The following is a 24,512-nucleotide window of genomic DNA, read 5'->3' as shown; positions in this document are numbered from 1 at the left end:
TCCCTTAGCCGTTCCTCATAAGGCATCGTTTCCAGGCCTTTGACCATTTTGGTTGCCCTCCTCTGGACACGTTCCAGTTTGTCAGTGTCCTTCTTGAACTGTGGTGCCCAGAACTGGACACAGTACTCCAGGTGAGGTCTGACCAGAGCAGAATACAGTGGCACTATTACTTCCCTTGATCTAGATGCTATACTCCTATTGATGCAGCCCAGAATTGCATTGGCTTTTTTAGCTGCCGCGTCACACTGTTGGCTCATGTCAAGTTTGTGGTCAACCAAGACTCCTGGATCCTTTTCACATGTACTGCTCTCAAGCCAGGTGTCACCCATCTTGTATTTGTGCCTCTCATTTTTTTTGCCCAAGTGCAATACTTTACATTTCTCCCTGTTAAAATTCATCTTGTTTGTTTTGGCCCAGTTCTCTAATCTGTCAAGGTCGTTTTGAAGTGTGATCCTGTCCTCTGGGGTGTTAGCCACCCCTCCCAGTTTGGTGTCATCTGCAAATTTGATCAGGATGCCCTTGAGTCCATCATCCAAGTCGTTGATAAAGATGTTGAATAAGACGGGGCCCAAGACAGAACCCTGTGGCACCCCACTAGTCACTCTTCTCCAGGATGAAGAGGAACCATTGATGAGCACCCTTTGGGTTCGGTCAGTCAGCCAGTTACAAATCCACTGAGTGGTAGCATAGTCAAGTCCGCATTTTACCAGCTTCTTTACAAGAATATCATGGGGCACCTTGTCAAATGCCTTGCTGAAATCAAGGTAGACTACATCCACTGCGTTCCCTTCATCTACCAGGCTTGTAATTCTGTCAAAAAACGAGATCAGGTTAGTCTGACATGACTTATTTTTCAGAAATCCATGCTGACTATTGGTGATCACAGTATTCCTTTCTAGGTGCTCACAGACTGTTTGCTTAATGATCTGCTCCAGAATCTTCCCTGGTATTGATGTCAGACTGACTGGGCGGTAATTATTTGGGTCCTCTCTTTTCCCCTTTTTGAAAATAGGGACAACATTTGCCCTCCTCCAGTCTGCCGGGACTTCGCCTGTTCTCCAGGAATTCTCAAAGATGACTGCCAGTGGTTCTGAGATCACATCTGCCAGTTCTTTTAATACTCTTGGATGCAGTTCATCTGGCCCTGGAGACTTGAATACATCTAAACTAGCCAAGTATTCTTGTACTATCTCCTTAGTTATTCTGGGCTGTGTTTCTGTGGCTTGATGGAATTTGGAGATGAAAAAGGTTTACTTTTTCAGATCTTGCATCACAATGGGAAATCTACATACATATATACACAAACACACATATCCTTTTCCGAACACACACAAACCAAAGAATATTTACCTCCAACAAATATACCTATGGCTCAATATCATCAAATATCATGGACGACCTTACAAAAGTTAATAGGACTAATGTGGATTCCAGTAAATTCTCCCCAAATTCCCTGGTGAATTCTAGCAAAGGAAAAGAAACACAAGCCTTAGGCATACTACAGAATTCTCTGACCCTTTAATTCACAGAATTCTCTGACCCTTTAATTCACATACCCATCCCTGCAGCATGTGAAGGGGTGGAGAAGTCACAAAGGCCACCCAGTGACAGAGGCACTGCATTTGCCAGCATGGGGGTGAGATGGGATGATACAGCAGCAAGACTGGGGTAGCTCTGGGTTGGCCGTAGTGGTCTTGCAGGTGCCCATGCCACTGCCAACCCAGAACTCCCCCAATCTTACCGCCACCATAACCCATTCCATGCTCATGCTCCTGAGTGCAGCAGCACCATCACCAGGCAAGCGCTGCTGCCACTCTGCTTCTTCCTATGCCGCTGCTATTTTACAGTGCACCCTGGCAGAAGTGTCTTAGGTTAGAGCCCAATGTTGCTCTGATTTTGGGTTCCTATTTATTTGCTGATGCACTGTTTGCTTTTAATGGGGACAGTCATTTGTGCAGCCAGAATTTTAAATATGGTCTGGGTTTTTATGCAACTCAGAGCACAATGAGTGGACAAGGAATGCCACCACAGCTCTGTGCATGGGAGAGGGTGGATCAGGAGTGTTGCCTTGCAAATTTGCGCATTTAAAAATGTATTTTCTTAGAAACCAATATGAGTTTTTTCAGTCCAATTGTGCTGCTATTTTTGAACTAGAGTTTAGTTATTATTCTCCCCAAAAAAACTTACAAATTGATCAAAATACTAAGCTCAATGTGTCCTGTTTGTATTATTAGTTATTTATTATTATTATTATTAATATTATGGGAGATTCAAATGCACCTGTGTCTTTCTTTGCAAAAATAAAATAAAATTATGGAATTTAAACTGGATATCAAACAAGCCAGAACAAAAAAATAAGTGTGGAGATGAATTGTTTTTCCTCAGTTCTCTTAGTGCAAGTGCCAAGCTAACAAGGAAGCTAGAAAAATGAGGACAAGCATAGGATGAGAACCGGTTTCTTGTAATGTAATGAGACAGCAAAACAAAATGAGGGTTTCACAGTTCCTGATCATTCGATTCACATTTTTGACGCCTCATTTGTCAGGCTGAGTATTGGAGAGAGTCAAGACTTAATAACTTACCAAGTAAAGAATTTTATCAAATAAGAGGGAAATAAGAACGGGATCTGCCATTAGAATTATTTGTTCATACTTCCCACTGAAAGAAGAACAGATCCCTGCTGAGTGATACATTTTTAAATTTAAAAAATTGAAGATAGCTTGGCTATCAATCTAACTCACAATAAGGATTTAATTTGCTTTGTTAGCATCTTTATATTCTTCCCTTCCTCCCATAATGTGACTGGAAAGAGGGACAGCTTTTTCCACTTGATGTGGATCACCAGCTAAGTTAGGTATTTTCAAGGAAATAATTGGATAGTTCTCATCTCAAAGGCAAGATCTGCTTGAAATTGTAAACATGTGTCTAGAGAGGAATCATTTTGTTGTCAGATACTTTCCCTTATGGCTATTAGAAAAAATAGGAACCAGTTAATGTGCCTGGATAGCCAAACTGAATGTCTTTTTTATGTGGCGGTATCAAATTTTAGAATATTTGTTTTGATACAGACTTAAATAATTATACATGCCAGAGGTGACTATCCTGGCAATGTACATAGGATGATTTCCCTGCATGTGTGCCTTGAGTATGCATTTTAAAATAGAGAACTGAGCTTTCATTATACATAATTTTGGAATTGGCAAAGCAGCTGACTCCATCCTGCTCCAATCTTGCTGGTATGAAATCACAGGTTCATTCCATCCTACTACATCCAGTTCTGTCCTACTGTGTACCTGTCAGTCCTGTTGGACACATTATGTATGCATTTTGTGCCTGCTTTATTATATGGTATGTACTTTCATATAGAATACACACTTTTCATTTGTTTTCAATGCATTCACCAGTAAAATGTGCATTGTACAGATGTTTTATGTCTTTTTGTGTACTGAAAATGCACTGCAAAACCCATAGAAGTGCATAATCTGACAAGGAGCTGCATTCTGATCCCAAAGCAAGTTCAAGAGTGGTGGGTCAATTCATTCCATTGCAAAAAGTGGACCCCAAAAATTCCCACCTTAGGCTCTAATGGGATTCATATTTGTAGGAAATCCACACATAGGAAGGAGCACTACATTGCCTTGGAGAATTATGGACCTCAATTCTTTTTTAAAAATGAAGAAAGAACATTGGACATCTACTTGTCAGAGTTACTTTGGGACTAGGATATATGTCTTTAAGAAAGAGGTAAGCTAGGTGATTCATGTGACTTCTTGATGTTATGAGAGACTGTGAATAGTAAAATATGAATATCAATATAGTCTCTAACCCCAAACCAATCTCATGGGGTGGACTGACAACTAGGAAAATTTATTGCTAGTTTGAATGCCGCCACCTTGAAGTTGCACTATGTTGCAACTTCATCAAAGCTACTGTTCGTAAAATGCACCATGCTCAGAAGGTGCCCTGCACTGTTTCACCTCTTTAATGACAGCTCATCATACACTCGAGGATTCATTTTTGTACTGGGCTACTATTTGTGTGTACAAGCTCAAGGGCAGCTCAATCAATCAATCAGAGAAAGGTAAAGATTTGCCATCCAGTGAAACCTGTGTTAGAATATTCCCTTGCTCTACCAGCATTGACATATGGAGCTTCCAGCTGCAGTATCTGATACACATCTCCTAAAATACACATTGTGTTCATGTTGTGCATCAGACTTTATAGATTTCACTGCTAAGGAAGCTTCCTTATGTTTAGGATCACCAAGATTTGGTTTGACAATATCCTACTTTTGCACCACCACAAAACAGCACAGCCCTACAGATTGCAATGTCATTAAACAATCAATTTCAATGAATTTATAAGACCTTTCAAAATTTGCCACAAGCAGAGATGTGACATACAATGGTTATTTTGGTTTGGGTTTCTTTCGTGTTTCCGTAAAGTCTGAGAACAGGCTTGCCAGCGTGGAGTTATATTTTTATTTCATTTCTACTAGTTTTGTGACTGCAACCATGAAATGGAAGCCCGACATTTCCCCCTACAATTACAGCACTTGAAACAGGGTTCGTACGAAACAGTCTGATCCAAAATGGCATTCATTATTTAACAGGTTACAGTAAAAATCTATATAAATCATAGTATGTAGTACAGTAAAATCTATATAAATCATAGTATGTAATATATATATATATATATATATATATGCTTTCGTAGATTTTCACGGGTACAGGAATGCAGGTTTTGGTGTCCTCGGGTGTCTTCCCGTGTAAAAGTTGGGGTGTCTAGGCGACGTTTCGACGAGGTCTCACTCGTCATCTTCAGGCTGGTGCTTTCGGCTTCTTGTTACTGGAACAGAGCAGGATCTCAGTGTTTGAGTTCCTATAAATACTGTAGAGGGGGTGTGGTGTATAGCCTCCAATGTTCTGGGCAGAGAGGAAGTTCCCAGGCTAGTGTGCCTTTTCTTCTTTTGTTCCTTAATTACTTGAGAGATATCTTGAGTGATTTCTTGAGTGATATCCTGAGTACCACTTAGGTGGGTCATTAGGTGTGGATTAGTTGTTAAAGTCTTTGTGTCTTGACCTCTTGAACTTTGTGAAGAGTTTTCCTGAGAAGATGGCTGTACTGTACTTAGTTGTGCTCTGGCTTGGCTTCGTGTATAGGGGCGAGCTGTGGTTTTGTGGCTTGTGTCAGCCAGATCTGTGTAGGGATTGCAGGGGGGTGCAGCATCCGGAGGTGCCACCATGGATTGGCTACTGGATGGTGTCTGTAATTCATCTGTGGAGAGGGTCTGGGTTTGGGTCTGGTGTGGTTGATTGGTGTTGGCGTTCTGTGTGCCTCTGGATCTGGTGTCAGTTTTTGTGGGGAGGGCTAATTTCCAGATGTCTGGCAAGCGGGATGTGTCATCACGCTTGTTCATGTTGTGAGGGTGTTTCTCTATCTCGATGGCTTCCATGATTATTCTCTTGTGGTGATGTTCCGTGTTAAAGAGCAATTTGGAATCTGCAAAATTAATTTCGTGTCCTGTTTCTTTCATGTGTTGGAAAAGAGAGGAAGTTTTTTCTTCTTTTTTGACGGCATTCTTGTGTTCTGCGATACGTGCACTCACCAACCTGAGGAAAGACAACAACATAATCATTCTCCCAGCAGACAAAGGTAATGCCACAGTGGTGATGAACACATCGGACTACCAAGCAAAACTATCAAATCTACTCCAAGATCCTGCCTACAAACCTATAAAAACAGATCCCACCACCTACCTGGAAAAAACCACCAAATCCAAAATAAAAGCCTCTCCTATCAGTGAAGAAATCCAGCTAAGAATCATCCCCAGAGAAAAATCATCCAGATGCCCCAAACTCTACGGCCTCCCCAAGATACACAAAGAAGGAACACCACTCAGACCAATAGTCAGCTCCATAGGCTCACCTCTACAAAATCTCGCTAAATTTCTCGCCAAGCAACTTCAGCCCTATGCAGAATCCATCTCTTCACACGTACCAAACTCCTTCCAGTTCATAGAAACAATAAAGAAGCAAAACCTACATCCTAATGACCTACTTGTGAGCTTCGATGTTGTATCTCTCTTCACACAAGTGCCCATTAATGAAGCCTTGACAGCTATTCAAAACAAATACAATCCCCCCGAATACATCTTGGACCTGACCAACCACTGCCTAACCAACACGTACTTCATCCACAATGGACAAAGATACAAACAGATAGAAGGAGCACCTATGGGATCACCCCTCTCACCGGTCATCGCAAACCTGTACATGGAACACTTTGAAACCAATGCTTTAGACAAGTCAGAACACAAACCCAAACTTTGGCTCAGATATGTTGACGACACCTTTGTAATTTGGCCACACGGGAAAGAAAAACTGGATAGCTTCCTCACACATCTCAACAACTTACACCCCAAAATACAATTCACTATGGAAATAGAAGCCAACAACCAACTTCCCTTCCTTGACGTCCTAATCTACAAAAAACCTGATGGCTCCCTAGGACACACTATCTACCGGAAAAAAACACACACCAACCGCTACTTACATGCACAATCACACCACCACCCTGCTCAAATAAACTCCGTAGCCAAGACTCTCATCTCCAGAACCAAACGCCTGGCTGACAAAGACCACTTGACAACTGAGTTACAGAATCTCTCAAATGTGTTAATTGCCAATGGATACCAGCAAAACAGGATTACGAAGCTAATCCAAAAGGAAACACCCCCCAAAAACCAAGACACAGAAGAAAACAATGGCATGGCCCTCCTTCCTTATATCAAGGGCACTACAGATAAAATTAGCAAAATCCTCCATAAACACAATATCAAAACAGCCTTTTGCACCAACCAAAAAATAGCCAATATCCTCAGAAACCCCAAGGATAAAATCCAGTTGGAAAACCAAGGGATCTATGAAATACCCTGCAAAGTCTGCCCAGCCACGTACATTGGACAAACAAACAGACGAATAAATGCACGTATCGCAGAACACAAGAATGCCGTCAAAAAAGAAGAAGAAACTTCCTCTCTTTTCCAACACATGAAAGAAACAGGACACGAAATTAATTTTGCAGATTCCAAATTGCTCTTTAACACGGAACATCACCACAAGAGAATAATCATGGAAGCCATCGAGATAGAGAAACACCCTCACAACATGAACAAGCGTGACGACACATCCCGCTTGCCAGACATCTGGAAATTAGCCCTCCCCACAAAAACTGACACCAGATCCAGAGGCACACAGAACGCCAACACCAATCAACCACACCAGACCCAAACCCAGACCCTCTCCACAGATGAATTACAGACACCATCCAGTAGCCAATCCATGGTGGCACCTCCGGATGCTGCACCCCCCTGCAATCCCTACACAGATCTGGCTGACACAAGCCACAAAACCACAGCTCGCCCCTATACACGAAGCCAAGCCAGAGCACAACTAAGTACAGTACAGCCATCTTCTCAGGAAAACTCTTCACAAAGTTCAAGAGGTCAAGACACAAAGACTTTAACAACTAATCCACACCTAATGACCCACCTAAGTAGTACTCAGGATATCACTCAAGAAATCACTCAAGATATCTCTCAAGTAATTAAGGAACAAAAGAAGAAAAGGCACACTAGCCTGGGAACTTCCTCTCTGCCCAGAACATTGGAGGCTATACACCACACCCCCTCTACAGTATTTATAGGAACTCAAACACTGAGATCCTGCTCTGTTCCAGTAACAAGAAGCCGAAAGCACCAGCCTGAAGATGACGAGTGAGACCTCGTCGAAACGTCGCCTAGACACCCCAACTTTTACACGGGAAGACACCCGAGGACACCAAAACCTGCATATATATATATATATATATATATATATATATATATATATATATATGTTTCATTCAATCAATCCATGTGACTCAAGTTTACAAAAAGATTCCTCAGGCAGTAGTCTCCATAATGTATTAAAAGAAGAAGAAGCATTTGTTGTTGTTTTACTGCTTGAGACAGCAGAGTTCATATCATATGTCAATAGGGATTTATTCTAACCTTTTTTGATAATTAAAAAAAATGACCATTTATATGGCTTACATCCCAAACATAAACCCATTGATTTGGAAGCATGCCTCATTGATTGCAATAAAACTTGGTTCCATCTGTTAAAATCAGGATGCAATCAGGACAATCACATGGACAGTTCAACACTTCATCAGACTAGAATATCTTGTACAAGGAGCTGAATACAATAAGGTTATTTCAAGGATAGCCAACATAGCAACCTCCAGATGTTATTGGAATCCAACTCCTTTCAGCCCCAGCCAGCCTAGCCAAATGTCAAGGAGGAGGGTGTTGTAATCCAACAACAACTGGGGACTGCAACTCTGGCTACCCCTGCACTATTTAATGTCTGAAAACGTCCGTCATGATAGTATCATTATATAATTTCATTCACTGGATGTCACTGAATTTAATTATATTTTAGTGGAGTCAAAAGTTTCCCATTGCTGTTTGTTTGTTTATTATCCCAGGGTGGGTTACAATAATTTAAAATACACTGACTAAAATTACAATAAAATTGTAACACAAGTGACAATTTATGTTCTTCAAGGAAAATAATAACATTTTCTTCTAATTTCTTCCTCCATGGTAAGAGATTCCTGATACCCAACTCGTGGCAGAAATTATTCTCACATTTTACATATTTATATATTCTAAAACTCTCACTTTACCAGGCCAGTGCCATCTTCTCATGGCAACAGAAACATTATTTACTCAAAATATGCATGCCCTCACCTATTCTCTCTCAACATTTCAGGTGTACTGCAACCATTAAATCCATTACAGTAAAAGCCAACCCACTTCCTAAAAGTCGGTATAAAAAAATCGTATATTAAAAGGACCGTGGTTAAGAAAAAACCATTGCTAGAAACCAAATGTTAGAGACATGCAACTGTGGACAGTTACTTCCATCTTGCTCTGCATATGAATTTCCCAGGGGCATCTGCTGGAACAATTTGAGGGAGAATGCCAGGTTTGATCAATATTTGTCCTGATCCAGCACATTTTTTAAATCTTCAGAGTCTTATAAATGGTAAAGTGTAAAAGTTTCATATCAAATGCAAAGGAAATGCATCAGCAAAAGCACAAATTAGGTTTAATCTCTCTTCTACCTAGATCAGGGGTAGGCAACCTAAGGCCCGGGGGCCGGATAAGGCCCAATCGCCTTCTAAATCCAGTCTGTGAACGGTCAAGGAATCAGCGTGTTTTTACATGAATAGAATGTGTCCTTTTATTTAAAATGCATCTCTGGGTTATTTCTAGGGCATAGGAATTCGTTCATTTTTATTTTTCAAAATATAGTCCAGCCCACCACATGGTCTTAGGGGAAAAGGTTGCTGACCCCTGACCTAGATCATAATACTGTCAGGGTGGATGGATACAAGGGCATGGGGGTTAATGGGGATGCATGCATAAGCATCCTGTTACTTTCTCTGCAATGGGTCTAACCTTTGTGAGCGTTCCAGTCAAATGCTCACAATGACTTGAGCTTTTAGGGATCATTCAATGCAAACACTCACAAAAGATCTTGATGGAAGCATGCAAACAGCTTTCCACTGCTATCTCCCCCTTTCCCTGCCCTAGAATTTACCTTGGGGCATGAAAAGGGGAAAGTGATGGCAGGAGCTACCCCACAGACTCTAGAAAAGATCTTTCTGTACCATGGACTGGGGCTACCAGGAACCACAGGTTCACAGTGGGACACTTGACATTAGATGTGTTATTTCTGTGAAAGACATCCTCCTGAAATCCTCTGCTGTGGTTTGGACAGCACCCACCACCACTTCTGCCATTTCCTTCCTGTGCTTAAAGTTAGGGTCTAGAGTGTAGAGAAAGGGAGGCTGCATTGGTGGTAGGACTAAGATGAGGATAGTCCCTCTCAGTCTCACTGTCCTTACCTCAATCATGAACCTGAATATTCAAGCAATGGTATTTTCTTTTTCAAGCACCCTTCCTCAAATGCCAGGCTAGAAAAGAAAGTTCCAGTATTTGCCCTGGGCACCATTTTTCTTCTGGCTGAAGTAGCATCATTGCAACATGTGGCATTCAATCCCACTGTAAGAGGTAATCTGCAGAAACTGATCAGCATTCTCACACATGAAGGGAAAGACAACAGAAGATGGGAAGGGAATGTGAAATAGATGCCACAACTAATTGCTTCTCTACTGCCTTTTACTGATCACATTAAATTACTATTTTGTCAAATTCCATTAAGCTCTTAGATAAAAGAAGTTGATGCCGAGATTACATGGAAAATACTGAAATAATACAAAAAGGTAATTATCTTCACAATTGGGTGGTGCTTATTTAATTGGATAAGGAATATGCACTAGTTCTGTGGGAAGGTCTAGGCTGTGGCAGATGCAGATGCCAAAGGTGGTGCTTGTTGTTTAATCATGTAGACTATTAGACCGTTACTAATAAAGCATGGCAAGCGGAGGATCATTGTTGTCTAGTTTCAACAACTGCTTTGAGCAAGGAGGAGAATGAACTATATTAAAATTAAACATTCAACAAGAGCCGCTGTTAAGGCAGACAAAACAAATGAAACAGGATGATTGCCATAGAAAATACCAATCTAATCCCAGAGTTCATAAAAGTTGGTCATGTTGCTAGCTGAGAAATGGTGATATGCTCAATTTCTCAGCGAAAGAGAATGGCTTGACAAGGTGTAATGTATTATGATGTAGAAATAGACAGTGTGGTGGGGCTGCCCTTTATACCTGCCCTCCCTTTGGCTGACTTGCAACTGCATACCAAGATGGAGAGAACAAGGAGTGTCATGGTGGCAAAGTCACTGTGATGCAAGTGACACTGGATTGGCTCCACCAGCTTGTCTGAGCCATGCTGACATTGCATCAGCCTTCTCTTCTCTAATCTGGAATCAGGTGGATTTAGGACAGCACAACTGGTTACTCCGCACCGGGCTCAGGGGCCAAGGAAGCACCTTTCTGCATCCTTCCCAAAGTCTAGTAAGTGCTAGACTTTTGGAAGGAGGCGTGAGGTTGTGACAGTGCCCAAGACTCCTTCCTTCCCAAAGACTAGTTAGCGCTTGCCCAGGGATAGGGGTCACCCAAAGCATTTGGTGCTACTTCGAACTTCTCCCATGCATGTTCAGTCATATCCTTAGAAAAGGAGTGTTGTAATGCACAGACAAACACCTATGATCCCTCAGTGCAGGGCACCATATATTTTCAGACTGAGGATCTCTTTGGTATCAGAGTTGACTTTCCACCAGCTAATAAAGAGGCAAATCCCAGCTGTGCACTGTGTCTTCAAGGTGGGAGAGGGTGGCCCCCAGTGCATTGAGCTACCAAATCCTGCTATTTACCGAAAGGTACAAAAAAAACAACAAAAAAACAGGTTGAACTTCCCAGAGTTCATAATTTACAAGCTGCAGCAGAAAATTGCAATTCCTATAGCAGTTTTCTAAAAAACACTTTCCACCTGTGATTCTGTTGGTACAAGTAGGAATTTACGATTTGTATGGGCTCATCCCTGGCAGAAGATGAAATGTTCTGCTAATGCATGACTTCCTGATGTCAGGATGCAAATTATATGAGCTGTATTTCCTGAAATCAGCATAAAAAAGTTTATAAAAAAGCATATTAGGTATGGGAGTAAAGTTGGCTGTCAGGATAATATTTCTACTCCTGTGTCTACCCAATTGGAAAGAAATGACTCTTCCCCACCTATAATAAAAATAAGCATGCAGGTTGCCAGCTCCCCATTCTGAAAGCTTTTGACACTTGCATATATTTACATGTTGCATATGGTTTATTATCAGTCAGAGATAAAAGCTTTTCTTTTTTTTCTAAATCAAATTTAGAGTCAGTTTTAGTACTCATGAAAATGAAGGATGCTAACACTGATGTGACTCACACAGAGCTAAGGAACAGCCTGCTAAACAACAGCTCTGTAAATGTACCATTCTTGGGCTGATACTTGTATTATGAGATGTATTGGTGCTAGGCCAACTTTTTGTGGAGCTATTTAGCCTGATAAGAAGGGTGGGGAGTTTTCATGAGGGGCAGGTACAAAGATGAAATATATAATTTGGGGAGGAATTATTAGAACAGATGGCAGATGGTTGCCCAGTTTCTTTCTCTACTTTAACCACTTGAATGAGTGGCAGAACTACACTCAGGAATAGGCTGATGGGAATTGTGCCACTTCATGATCTTGGGGCATTGTTGGAGGAAAGGATGGCTAGCTGTCTTGGTAGCCAATCAGAGAGAGACTTGCTCTTAAGGATCGCCAAGCAGAGGCAGTTTTAGGGTAGTACAAACAGTTTGGCCATACTGGGTACCACGCTGCAGGGGGTGCCACAACAATGCTATGGAAAAGAGCGCAAGAGGCAGGGGGTGGTGAATTTTAGCATCGCACAGGGCGCCGCTGGCTTACTTGTTAAGTGCTTTGTCATCACTAACAAGGGGCCCAAGCTTTGTTCTCACACTGAGGAAGGCCTGGGGCAGTGGAGGACTTTGGTCTCTCTGGTGGAATTTCTGAGGGAATGCATCACCCGACTGTGGTCTGACTCTGCTGTCTGTCACAACCCCCAGACAAAAAACACTGAGTGTGTAACATAAGATTGTAGTGTGTACATGAAAGAGCAAGGAGAGAGGGAGGGGGAGAGAGAAGTGAGGTGTGTATAGAAATGAATTTAAAAGTAATAGTCCAGAGAGAGGAATGCAGAATATATGCATATCTGCGTGAGAGAAAAAAAGAGAGATGAAAGGCATCTAGTCAAATTGTATGGGCTTCCTTATAATTCTATGAATATTAGAAGCTGTCCGGCATTCACAAGCCGGTATAAATTTGTGGCTGAAGCAAAGTTCATTAGTGATGAATTAGAGGTCATTGAGTGTAAAATCTCCTGTAGCTTGATCAGGTTTTAAAGTATTTAATGTTTTTTCTCTCTTTTTTGAAACTGGAGGTAGAACTCTTCCATAAGGCATAATATCATTTAGCCTTAATAAGGATCCAAGGGAATATATACTCTTTGATCGAGCCTTTTATGATGTGAGGGATGCTACAAATGCTAAGTAACCTTCTCAGAGCAGGAAATGCTGTTCAGCTATAATGCTGCAAAACAGAACTAAACAAAGCAAAACATGCTTCTATGTCGATGTTCTTTTCTTGCGATTGCAGATTAAGGATGATGTGAAGTATCTCAAGCTAGCACCAGAGGGCTAGTTTCTCAGCTGTTTGGGCCTGGTCATTACCTTACCTGACTGGGTGGCAGTGATCTTCTTGGGAGGGGGGGACTTAGCCCTTTCATTGCCATGACAGGGTGCTCTTTTCCCTGCAGAATGGTTCTCATGCTATCCTGTCATTTGCTCCTCAGCTTCCACTCCCAGTTCCTTTTTGATAATATTCTCAGCAGCAACCCTAGCTACTCAGGCACTTGTGACTTGGGCTGTGACTCCCCCTGGTTCCCCTAGTTCACAAAGCTTTACTAGCTTCATTGATATGGGCTTTTTTGTGGCAGACTTGCACAACTTGTGATCCACCAAGCCAATGTAGTCTGTGCCACCGGGCAGGCGCTAAAGAAACATCCTGGTTTGTCATTACTAAGGATGGCAAGGCTACAAATGGCTTATTTTTAATATTGTGTTTTAATTGTTGTTCTCCACCCTGAGACCTCGGGATGAAAACCAGGTAATAAATGTGTCACAATCATAATCCTAATCCTAATGGATAAATACTACCTCCACAATGTTTTCTGTGGATCCCTCCCAGCACTCCCTAATCCCGCCCTCCCCATTATATTTGTTTTAGAAAAATCGTTTTCTTTTATTTCATAAATTTATTTATTTCATAAAATTCATACACTGCTTGATGTAAAAAAAAAAACACAAAAAACCTCCAAGTGGTTTATTTCTTGCTCGGGATGGGGGAATTTGATTCAGTTCCCATTTCAAGCTGAATCTATCAAGCTCGCAGTTTCTGAAACACAACCATCCTTCAAAATTCATGCTTATCTGAATTTTGCAATGCAGTTCTCCAACCAATCAATGCATACAGAAATGCATATATTAGGGGAAAGTGTGCATAAAAATGAACACAGTGGTATTGACATACAATCAGGAGAAATTGCTTGCAAAAATGTGTACATTAGTTTAAACTGCATACAATCATATTGCTAACATGCTGAAGAATTGTCACAATTTCTTTTTTAAATCACAAGTTGCTGCAGAAATGTGGAGACCTGAATTTAAGATTTAACTAATGAGAAATTGAGAAAACTGAAACTGACCAATCCTTCCATCCCAAATTCCTTCTGTTTTCCTAACAGTTCCTCTGAACCACTTCCTGTGGGATCATGACCCCTCCAAGCCATTGTAATTGCTTCACATAATGGTAAGTGATTTCCTTGGCTCTGTCCTGCTCATCATGCATTTTGAGCCAGACACACCATCACAGTGAGAACAGGCTGTCCAGTGCTTGCTGCCTTTACTCTGAAGTCCTATTTCCAAGATTGCATTGGAGCCACTCTACAGTGATGACAGTTTTACTTACAAACGGACTTCATCATGTGGACAAAGCAGGCTGTCATTATCAAGATGTTAAATGGCTTTCCCATGTCAGGCCTGCTCCAAACCTAGGAGTAAACAGTGTGATGAATGTCTTCTCATTTATTTGTTCCTTTGCCAAATAGTGCCCATCATTTCCATGCAGGAATGGCTGCGTCATACTGCAAAGAAATTTAATTTCATGAGTCAGACTGCCAGACTGAGCCAGATGGGCCCAACTGTGCTAGCATAGAAGGTTGGCAAATTATTTAGATCCATCTAATTTATATATTTATCATAACCTCACCATTGAGTTGAACATAGTAAAGTAGCACTGCTGGTCATCTTCAGAGCAGAAAGAGATAGGCTCCATGCCATGAAGGTGGCATGCTGAGTCATTCTTAACATCTACTGTAGGTATTTGCTTATGCCTCCATGTTCATGCCACCTTGCCCAGTTCTGTATTAAAAGAGAGGATGTGAGGCAGTAAATGAAAACAAACTGATATGTTGTTGGTCAGCGTTCAGTTGCAATTGAATCATGTGCTGGAGTGCCTCAGTCTGAACGCCGCACTCTCTGTTTCAACAAAGCCATCATTTCAACATAATTAGCTCATGCAAAATCATAGCTCTCACTATGCTTCTTATCTTGCCACTTCCACAGGGCCAGCTCTTTCATGAGGGAAAATTTATTTTTTATTCACTTTACATCCCGACCTGAACTGAAATGGCACATCAGTAGCATTAGCCAAGGGAGAGGGTGCATTTGAACATCACAGGGCACAAATTCTTGGTCACTGGCCCACAAAGCCATCCATCCATTTATTCACCCACATGGCTTCTGTATAGTTGGATGAGAAGACCCCAATTTAGACCCCCAAATTGTACTTTGACTGGGCTGCTATGAGTCCTCTGAGGGCAGCAACATGGGCACTAGCCATGAGAGCTGAGTTAGTTATTCCCCCTGTTAATTTTGTGCTTCTATTTGATAGCATTAATTAAGTGTGGTTGTATGGTTTCACTGCACTACTGAATTATATGTTGCCTTTGTCCTATTTGCATTTCTTTGATAGTTTAACTGTGTTTCCCATATATAATGCTGTGTGCTGTAAAAGAAACAAATTCTTTCTTTTAAATACATCATCCAAATTAAAACCAACTAGAGGGACTGAAGTTTTTTCATTGCGTCCACTAGAGATGATGAAAGATAAACCTTTAGAGTTAACTGGTGTGTTTTAAAAGTAACCATTCATCAGATCTATATTGTTTATATTGGGTTCTTCAATAATCTGTATTCGTATTGGGACTGGTGCTGTTTAACTTATTTAGAAATGATGTGGAGACAGAGAACAGTGAGGTATGAAAATCTGTGATTGATATAAAACTATTTTGGATGGTAAAAATCTTAGCAGCTTCACAGCGGATACCTTTACACAGAATACAGATGAAATTCTGTCACACACTTGAGTACCACCATTTTCAGACTCCAAGGTGAAATTCAGTGCCAAGTTTAAACTTTAGAAGAGATGATTGCACCTCTCCCTTCTCAGAAGATACCAAAACAGGCCTCTGTTGGTGTATAGCAGGGGTGAAGAATATTTTGTGCCCCAAAGGCCATGTTCCTTTCTGGGCAACCTTGCAAGGGACACATGCCAGTGGTGGACACGGCCAGAGGCAATAATAATAATAATAATAATAATAATTTATTTATATCCCGCCCTCCCCAGCCAAAGCCGGGCTCAGAGCGGCTAACAACAGTAAAATAATACAGCATTCTAAAATCAATTCATTATAAAATCAGTTCAAATCAAATTAATGGCAACCATTGGGCTAGAGTTCTGTGAAGAATTACCAAAGGAGGGGGTCAGGCTGTGCCTTGGCCAAAGGCCTGGTGGAACAGCTCTGTCTTGCAGGCCCTGTGGAAGGATGTCAAGTCCCACAGGGCCCTAGTTTCTTGTGACAGAGCGTTCCACCAGATCAGAGCCACAGCTGAAAAAGCCCTGGCTCCGGTTGAGGCCAGCCTAACCTCTCTGTGGCCCGGAACCTCCAAGGTGTTTTTGTTTGAAGACCGTAAGATCCTCCGTGGGACATACCAGGAAAGGCTGTCCCGTAGGTACGAGGGTCCTAGGTCGTATAGGGCTTTAAAGGTTAAAACCAGCACCTTAAACCTGATCCTGTACTCCACCGGGAGCCAGTGCAACTGGTATAGCACTGGGTGAATGTGATCCCGCAGTGAGGACCCCGTAAGGATTCTCACCACGGCATTCTGCACCCTCTGGAGTTTCTGGGTCAGTCTCAAGGGCAGCCCCATGTAGAGCGAGTTACAATAGTCCAGTCTGGAGGTGACCGTCACGTGGGTCACAGTGGCTAGGTCAGGGCGAGAGAGGTAAGGAGCCAACTGCTTAGCTTGGTGGAGATGAAAAAATGCTGCCTTTGTTACAAATGTAAATTTTACAGCAAGCCTCTTTTTATCCTTTCTCCTGACTAGCAAGACTGATTATTAGAGTTCTTGGAAACATTCTGAGTCATTACTAGACCTCATAGTCACATCATAGCTTGACAAAAACATGAAGTAGGGTCAGTGAGGAATGTGGGCTAAGGAGAGTTCTGAGGTCCAGGTAGAGAGCCACATTGTGCCCTTAGGCATGGGGTCCCCTGGTTATGGTTCGAAGTAGTCCTACTCTCTGGCATCCATTGGTGCCTGTTATGCTGTTGCCATACACAGTCCTAGTTGCATATCAGTTTTTTTCCTGCAGCCTCCAGTGTCTTCTCTCCCTGCCCCACTTTACCACCATTCAGTTGCTCCAGATCTTTTTGCTGTCTCCTTGGGAAACAGATGCCACCCAAAGAAGCTTGTGGCCACCAAATAAAAGATGGGGCCGTTAGAGCTGCTCAAACTCAGGACTGTGAATAGTACTGAGTGGTGGTGGTGGCAGTAGGACTTCAAGTGCTGAAATGAGTTATGAGTAACTAGAATACTCTGTCAGGTTTAGCACTTCTCCCACACAAGACACGGCACGCTGGCAGTTCAACTAGTTGAGGTTTATTCATCAACAACAGGCTTTCAGCAATCTGAGTTTCCCACAACTCATACCTCACTGTTGGAGTCAGTTGACTCGACTGGCTTCCAGCGCCTTCCAAGGCCAGATATACGCCAAGCCCGCCCCCACTTCCTGCTGGTCTTCCTTTGTTCTAATTGCTTGCTCCGCCTCCTACTTCTTGGAGACTCAGGTGCAGCCAATTCCTCCTCCTATGGAGTTGAATCCAACCCTCTACTACCACCTGCATCCTGCTCCTTCATCTCTGTGCTGCTGCGAAAACTTACAGGCAGCAATCCAGAGCGAGAAGGGCTTATCTCACTTTCGTGGTGTGAATGAACCAAGTTCCTGTTTTCCTCTGCCTCTTCCTCCCCCTCTGCAGAGTCCTCTCTGCCGGCCATGTCTCTGACATACTCTGAGCCAATACTTATCCATTTCAGTCTCTAAAGGAATCTTTCCCACTCTCATAGACTTATAATGATTAACAGTGGACTAGATGGAGAAGAAGTGTGACACCAACCCCATTTACCTCTTTCTTTTCCTGAAGAGAATGACAGTGTTATCTTTCTTTCTTTCTTCTTTCCTTGCATTTCTAAAAAAGTTGCATAGGTTTTTGGTTGTTTTTTTAAATTGGAGTTTAGTTTCGCTAAGGAGCAACTGTGTTTCCCTGATAATTTCAGAAGCATACATTTACGCGAGGCTTCATTAGGCTTTTCAAGGTATGTTATGATTACAGAGCGCTACATAAATATAGGCTGCATCTAATCATATTTGCACTGATAAATATTAACTATTATGTTTTAAACAGCATAAAGAACATTTGTGTCTGCCACAACCACTTTATTTTCCACATAGCTGGGATCTATTGTGCTATGCAAGCTCCAGGGAAAATCCAAGGAAGCTTTGCAGAGGATATGTGCGTGGTTCTGTCAAAGAGGATTCAGATTCTGCCACTGATATACAGCAAAATGTAAAATAATTATAAGGAAGTGATCTTAAAAGTGTGAGGTGTTTATCTTTTACTTTCTTTGAGTACCCCATAGTGTTAAAAAAAGCTGCTTACAGAGAGGTTCTAACATGTGAATAGTGTTTTGAGACAAGAACCTGTACTCTTTGACAGGGCAGAAAATATTTTTCAATTATATTGCTAACCTAGCTAACAGCACCCTCTAGTGCACAGTCCAATATGTTTACTCTTCCAAAGCCATCTGGGCCTTCTGCACTAATGAACTTCCTGTACTTAAACTGTCAAGACAAATAAATTTATTTGACTATCTGCCGTTGTGATGATTTCTGTTCAGCAATATTATTGTTTATGACTATTGTCAGTAAAGGAGGACAAAAAAGAGCAGGAGGGCTTTGAGAGGATAAAACTTATGCTGGGGTTTTGTTTTCATGTTTGTGCCTGTATTCTTCTGGGGCTGTGATTCATGTGCCCAGGACCTATTGCAGATGGAACACTTCAGAAAATTAGATAAACATATTCACTGTGCATTAAAATCAAATAAGCAGAGACTGCAGAAAAAAACTAAATTTCCCCACAAGTAAGCTGTTTTCTAGACTTAATTTTCAGAAATAGTTCTCTACTATGCCAATTCCATTTAACCTAGCAAGTGGGAACCTGGTTTAATTGGGCCATCACTTCACACGATTCCTTTGTTTTTCTGTGCTGACAGTACTGCGCAGGTATGGGTATAGAGGTTTAAACTATTTAAACCTGAGTTTTACTGACAGTTGTACAGGGTTAACAATTGACTGAGAATTTCAGGCACAGTTAAAATAAATCCCCATTAAACCAAAGTCTGGAATGAAATTGATAATATACAGGGCTCCCCCCCCCCCAAGCTGGAGCTCACTGGCACCTCTTAGGTGGGCACTATTGTCATTGTAAGAGAATGGGGAAGAAGTTCATTGTGAGCTCCAGCACCTCTTTTTCTAGAAAATAGCACTAATTAGAACTACTAATCTACAAAACTCATTCCCACCTAGCAATCCCCTCAACCTTCCACCCTCTTCTCTCTGACAAAATTCCCATAATCACCCCATCTATTATTAAAGTCTCCTCTGACTTGCTTTTACATTTCATATTTCAAGCAATCGCCTCCCACTAAACACAAACCTCAAATATGGTTCAGCACGAAGGATAACAGAAGCAAAGTATATTGAGGAAGTAATGATAAACAGGGAGATATTTATTTATTCTTACTGTGAAGCAATGGGAGCAGCTTCCCTTTTACAGCTACCAAGGCATTAACTCAGGTTTTGTAACATCAGATTTATATTGTACAAATATAGGTGAGTTACCGGTACATCTTGCTCTGTCCCCCCCTCCCCCATCTGCAGCGTATCTCCTTTGATCCTTACAGGCCAAGGTGTAGTGGGTCGAAACTGAGGAGATCAGGCAGATTCTCATACAATCAGTTTAATTACTAAGAGAATCCCATACTATTCTGCTTTGTTTACAGGACTGATATGTCACCCTTTCATGTGAAAAGAAGCGGGACAAAACAAGCACCCCACCTTCCACAATAACTTCCAAACAGTTCAGGGCAGAGTGTGTCCAAACTCCAGCTGGGCAGTGGCATGGCTAAGAAGAAGAAGAGGAGGAGGAGGAGTTTGGATTTGATATCCCGCTTTATCACTACCCTAAGGAGTTTCAAAGCGGCTAAATATCTCCTTTTCCCTTCCTACCCCACAACAAATAATCTGTGAGGTGAGTGAGGCTGAGAGACTTCAGAGAAGTGTGACTGGCCCAAGCAGCTGCATGTGGAGCTGCTTGGGTGACTGGCCCAAGCAGCTGCATGTGGAGGAGTGAGGATTACAAGTCTACTGCTCTTAACGTCTACACCACACTGGCTCCCAGAGGAGAATAGCCGCCACCACATGCACTGTCCCATTGCTCTAACCACTAAAGCTAGTGTAGTGATCATGCATGGATAGGGCCCAATACTGTCAGGTGATGGCAGTGACCCCAGAACATCCCGAGCTGGCTCAGCCCCCAGAATGCCCTGATTTGATGCTTTCCGTTGACATCTTGAGGTCCCCACTCACATTCCTCTCAAGTGAATGAGCTTGTGAGAAGGTCTGGGGCAATACTATCTCTGCCTTTTCAGATGCTCTAGGATGGGCATCAATTCACACGCCCTTCCCCTACCCATACTATGATTTTGATACTGGTTTTTCTTGGTTTGAATTCTGTTGTTTTAATGGTATGATCGGGAATACATATTGGTTTTAAGGTATGGTTTTAAATTGTATTGTAATTTGTTTAAATCTGTTATTTGCTCAAAATGTTTTTTTAAAAAAGCTGTAGCTGTATGTGTCTCATCCTAAAGGTTTCACCATACCTTTAACATGCCAGACTGGCAGAATCCATAGAGGACCATGGGTTGTATCTCATACTTCACTAGGGCAAGCCAATGATGAATGATCATCACTTGGCCCAGATATGGGCTTTTCTACATCTTCCTCTTCCTTGACTTCTTCCTCTGGCATTGCTTTCTGATCCCTTCAAAGATCTGCTCCTGATGATTGTGCATTCACCCCTGCCTATGAGGGAATTGTCATTGTAGCATGTAAACACTGAGTCCAAACCCCATGGGAAAGGCCTCCGTGCTAATATGGCCTAGCCCTGCTGCCATGGAAACACCTGTGAGATATACCATGGCAGACTTGTTCACACCCACCCACACAAACACAAAACCATAAGGGAGACCAAATTTCCCCAACCTTTGCCAAGCATAGTACACTGACCCTAGTAAGAACACAAGGATCTTGTTCACTTCCTCAGTTCGGTCAGGCTTTGCAGTTGAGCTTACAGCTGTTTCTTCAGCAGTGAAGCAGCGCAGCCTGAGAGTTTAAATGAAAGTGGAAAGCTCCACCTCTTCTTGGCTGTCAGCTATATGCATGTGCTCCACACTCCTTCTGAGCAGCACCAGGTACTTTGCTGGCACTTTGATGGCAGCCATGCTGTTCCTGCCTGGCTTTCCATCTCATCAGTTTCTGATCTCAGAAGGCTGGGTTGAAGTATCAGGCAGGAAACTGTTGTGGAGATGTCCAGACCTGGGACAGGAGTGCCAGGATTCTATGATTCTAGGATTCTAGGATTGCACAGCTCCTCTTGGCTGTGTAGATATCTTCTGTGGGATCCTGCTCCCACTCCTCCAAGGAGACTTTGAGCTTCCAGATCTGAACTGCTTTGTTGGGGCAGACCAAATGCCTGGCCCATTTACTACAGTGTCCAATCAGATGCCTATCAGAAACCCCAAACCAGCATATGGGGGCTTTGCTTTGTAGTAGCAAAGAAAAAGAAGTAAAAACTTTTAAAAACCCTAAAAATAAAGGAACTGACCTACTGCTACTGCTAATGGTGAGCCCCAGCCCAGGGAAACAGTTGAAGAATTTCCCCTTCCCCTGGATAAATTCTGTGAAGTGCTTTAAAGAGAACGCATGCAAACAGAAAAAGCATCATGCATGCTGAAAACACCCTTGTAAATGCACAAAATCCCAAGAAGTCAAGTTAAATTACCCCCCACCCCCAAGAAAGAAAGGTCAAACTTGTATGAAAATCCCTAGCTCAAAAAATATGTAAATATTATTTAAAGAAAAAGAAGCAAGCAAGCTTATATAGTTCTTGCAAATCCTGGTGCTTCTATTTTCCTCATCGTGCTCTATGTGCACAGTGTGTGTGTGTATGTGTGTGTGTGTATTTTTGCATGTGTACTGCTAGTTTGGTTTGATTGGAATGGATAGACTTGGTGAGCATGGGCAGATGAATGCATAAATAGATATGACTTTTATCAAGCAAAGAAGTATTTTAGAAGCTGAAAGTTTCAATGTGATTAGATCATGAATTATTCTAAGGAAATGGAGCAGAAAAAAATAAAATGAAAAACAAAACGTACTATTTCTCATTTTTATTTTAATGAAAAATATGTTGAATCAATACCATTACTAAACTCCTGAGCCTTCCCCTTCCTTGTTTTATAGATTTTATGTGGCACATACAGAGATAAAGGAACCCACTTCCCCGTTCTAAGTCACTGTTCATTTGTTCCCTGCTATGAAGGCTATAATAGTGATAATTTAAAATCCAGCCTTATCGACACTTCTACATATGCTTAATTTAGATTCATATAAGTGGCTAAGCTGAGGTCAGTGAAACTGCTCGTGGGGTGAAAGACAAACATATGTGGTGTATTAAATGAAAAAGTTTAGAAATCATGAGTTATGCATGCTAATCATACAATTTTATCACTCCCTCCTCCCTCCTTAATGCTCATATTGGTTTCTTAGATGCTTGGATGTACTACAGCCACATCCTGAATTGTGACATTTGCTTCTTGTTCAACAAAGCTAAATATTTGTTCCTTCCTCATGACTAAAAGTCTATGATATATACCTGCTTCTTCTCTATATCAATTTCCACAGGCAAAACCAGTGCTCTTCATCATTCCTCTTCTTATGAAAAGCCATTGTGCGTAAAACGCCACTATGTACCCTTCATAAGGACCCCACCTGGAAGTTAAGCTCATGTAAGAGATGTTTGCCATGGGATCAGAGTGTTTTCCTCATGGATTGCAGTGGTACAGGGGAAAGTATCCTGTTTTTTATTGCAAATTGTTGTATATGAACAAATTTGTGGGAATAGGTGACAAAAGAAGCCATGAAAATGCCCTCAATGCAGCAACAATTTCATGCACGTTGGTCCTTATTTGGACTAGTTGCACACTCTTGGACAGTTCTTTTATATTAGTTTCAATTTGTTGAAAACCATTTGCTAGCTGCTTTTGCAATACTTAAAAGTTACAAACTGGTCCTATGTTATGTTGCTGCCAGGAGCTGTGTGCAGCTTCTTCATGTGCCAAAGCAACAAACTACATAGGCTGGGCAAAAAGTCATATAAAGAACTTCCTGGATGTGATGTGCATTCTTGCTTATTCTTTGCCAGTCTTTTCCTTCAATTCTGATTTCCTCTTTGGTCCTGACTTCGGGTGTCTCCCATGGCCCCAGGCTTCTCCTGGTTCAGTTCAGACTGCTACCCACAGCCAAGCCCTGACAATTGCAGTCCTATGTGTTTAGTAGCTCTGTGTAGTGGACTACTTGTACATACATTATAAATTATGAGATTCAAGTGTCTTCTTCCATGAAAGGAGATACACAAAAAATAGAAATAACTCACTGTGCTTGGCCCTTGACCTCTTTATCTATTGTTGGGTCCTCATAAAATGTACATAAGTATGAAGAGTTTGGAGGGGTGGGAGGAGAAAACCTTCAGGATGCTGATTGGTAGACTGAGAAACAGTTCCTGGCCTGGGAGGACAAGGTGGTCACTAGAAGCTGACCAGATGCACAAAAAGTGATGTATTAGCTACTGATCGTAGATTGTAAAAACAAACAGACAAACAAACAAACAAACAAATCTCTAGTACATTTCTGGAGTCACTAATGATCCAATGGTATACTTCCTTATCTGGGAGTAAGTCCCACTGAATTCAGTGAGGTTTAGTTCCAAGCACGCATGTATAGGTTGCACTATCAATCTTTCCCAATAAGCACCATTAGCATAGACTTGTGGAGCTTTCTCATTCCTTAGACTTTGATGCATCATATTATCTTGAGTTCCACATAGAGGTAAATTCCCTTCCCCTTTGCAGAATACCTGCATTGGTCTACCTGTGTTGTGCCACCTGGAAACAATGATCAGATTAATATGTATGCATAAATATTTGATTAATATACATGTGGATAAATGCTTTCAAAGCTGTTGTAAGAGGATGTACCATATGGAAATCTGAGATGTGAATAAGACTCTGCCATCACACTCCCAACCCACCCATAGTCAAATGGCAGAAAAATGCACAGAAGTACCGCATATTACTTTGTCCCCACAACACAT

At 41.7% G+C, this 24,512-nt stretch overlaps 1 long non-coding RNA gene across 1 annotated transcript in view; it reads right to left on the bottom strand.

Annotated features, from left to right (window-relative positions):
• Positions 1–3,198: 3,198 nt before the first annotated feature.
• Positions 3,199–24,512, bottom strand: part of LOC309343472 — a 152,135-nt gene continuing 130,821 nt past the window's right edge. The window contains exon 3 of the long non-coding RNA XR_014157281.1: positions 3,199–3,208. This is a non-coding gene — a long non-coding RNA (uncharacterized lncRNA). The remainder of the gene's footprint in view (positions 3,209–24,512) is intronic.

Source organism: Podarcis erhardii, assembly GCF_964252035.2.
Source record: "Podarcis erhardii genome assembly, chromosome: 6".
NCBI classification, from domain to species: Eukaryota; Metazoa; Chordata; class Lepidosauria; order Squamata; family Lacertidae; genus Podarcis; species Podarcis erhardii.
Note: the sequence above shows the minus strand (reverse complement) of the source record. Positions and strands in the feature narration are given on the sequence as shown.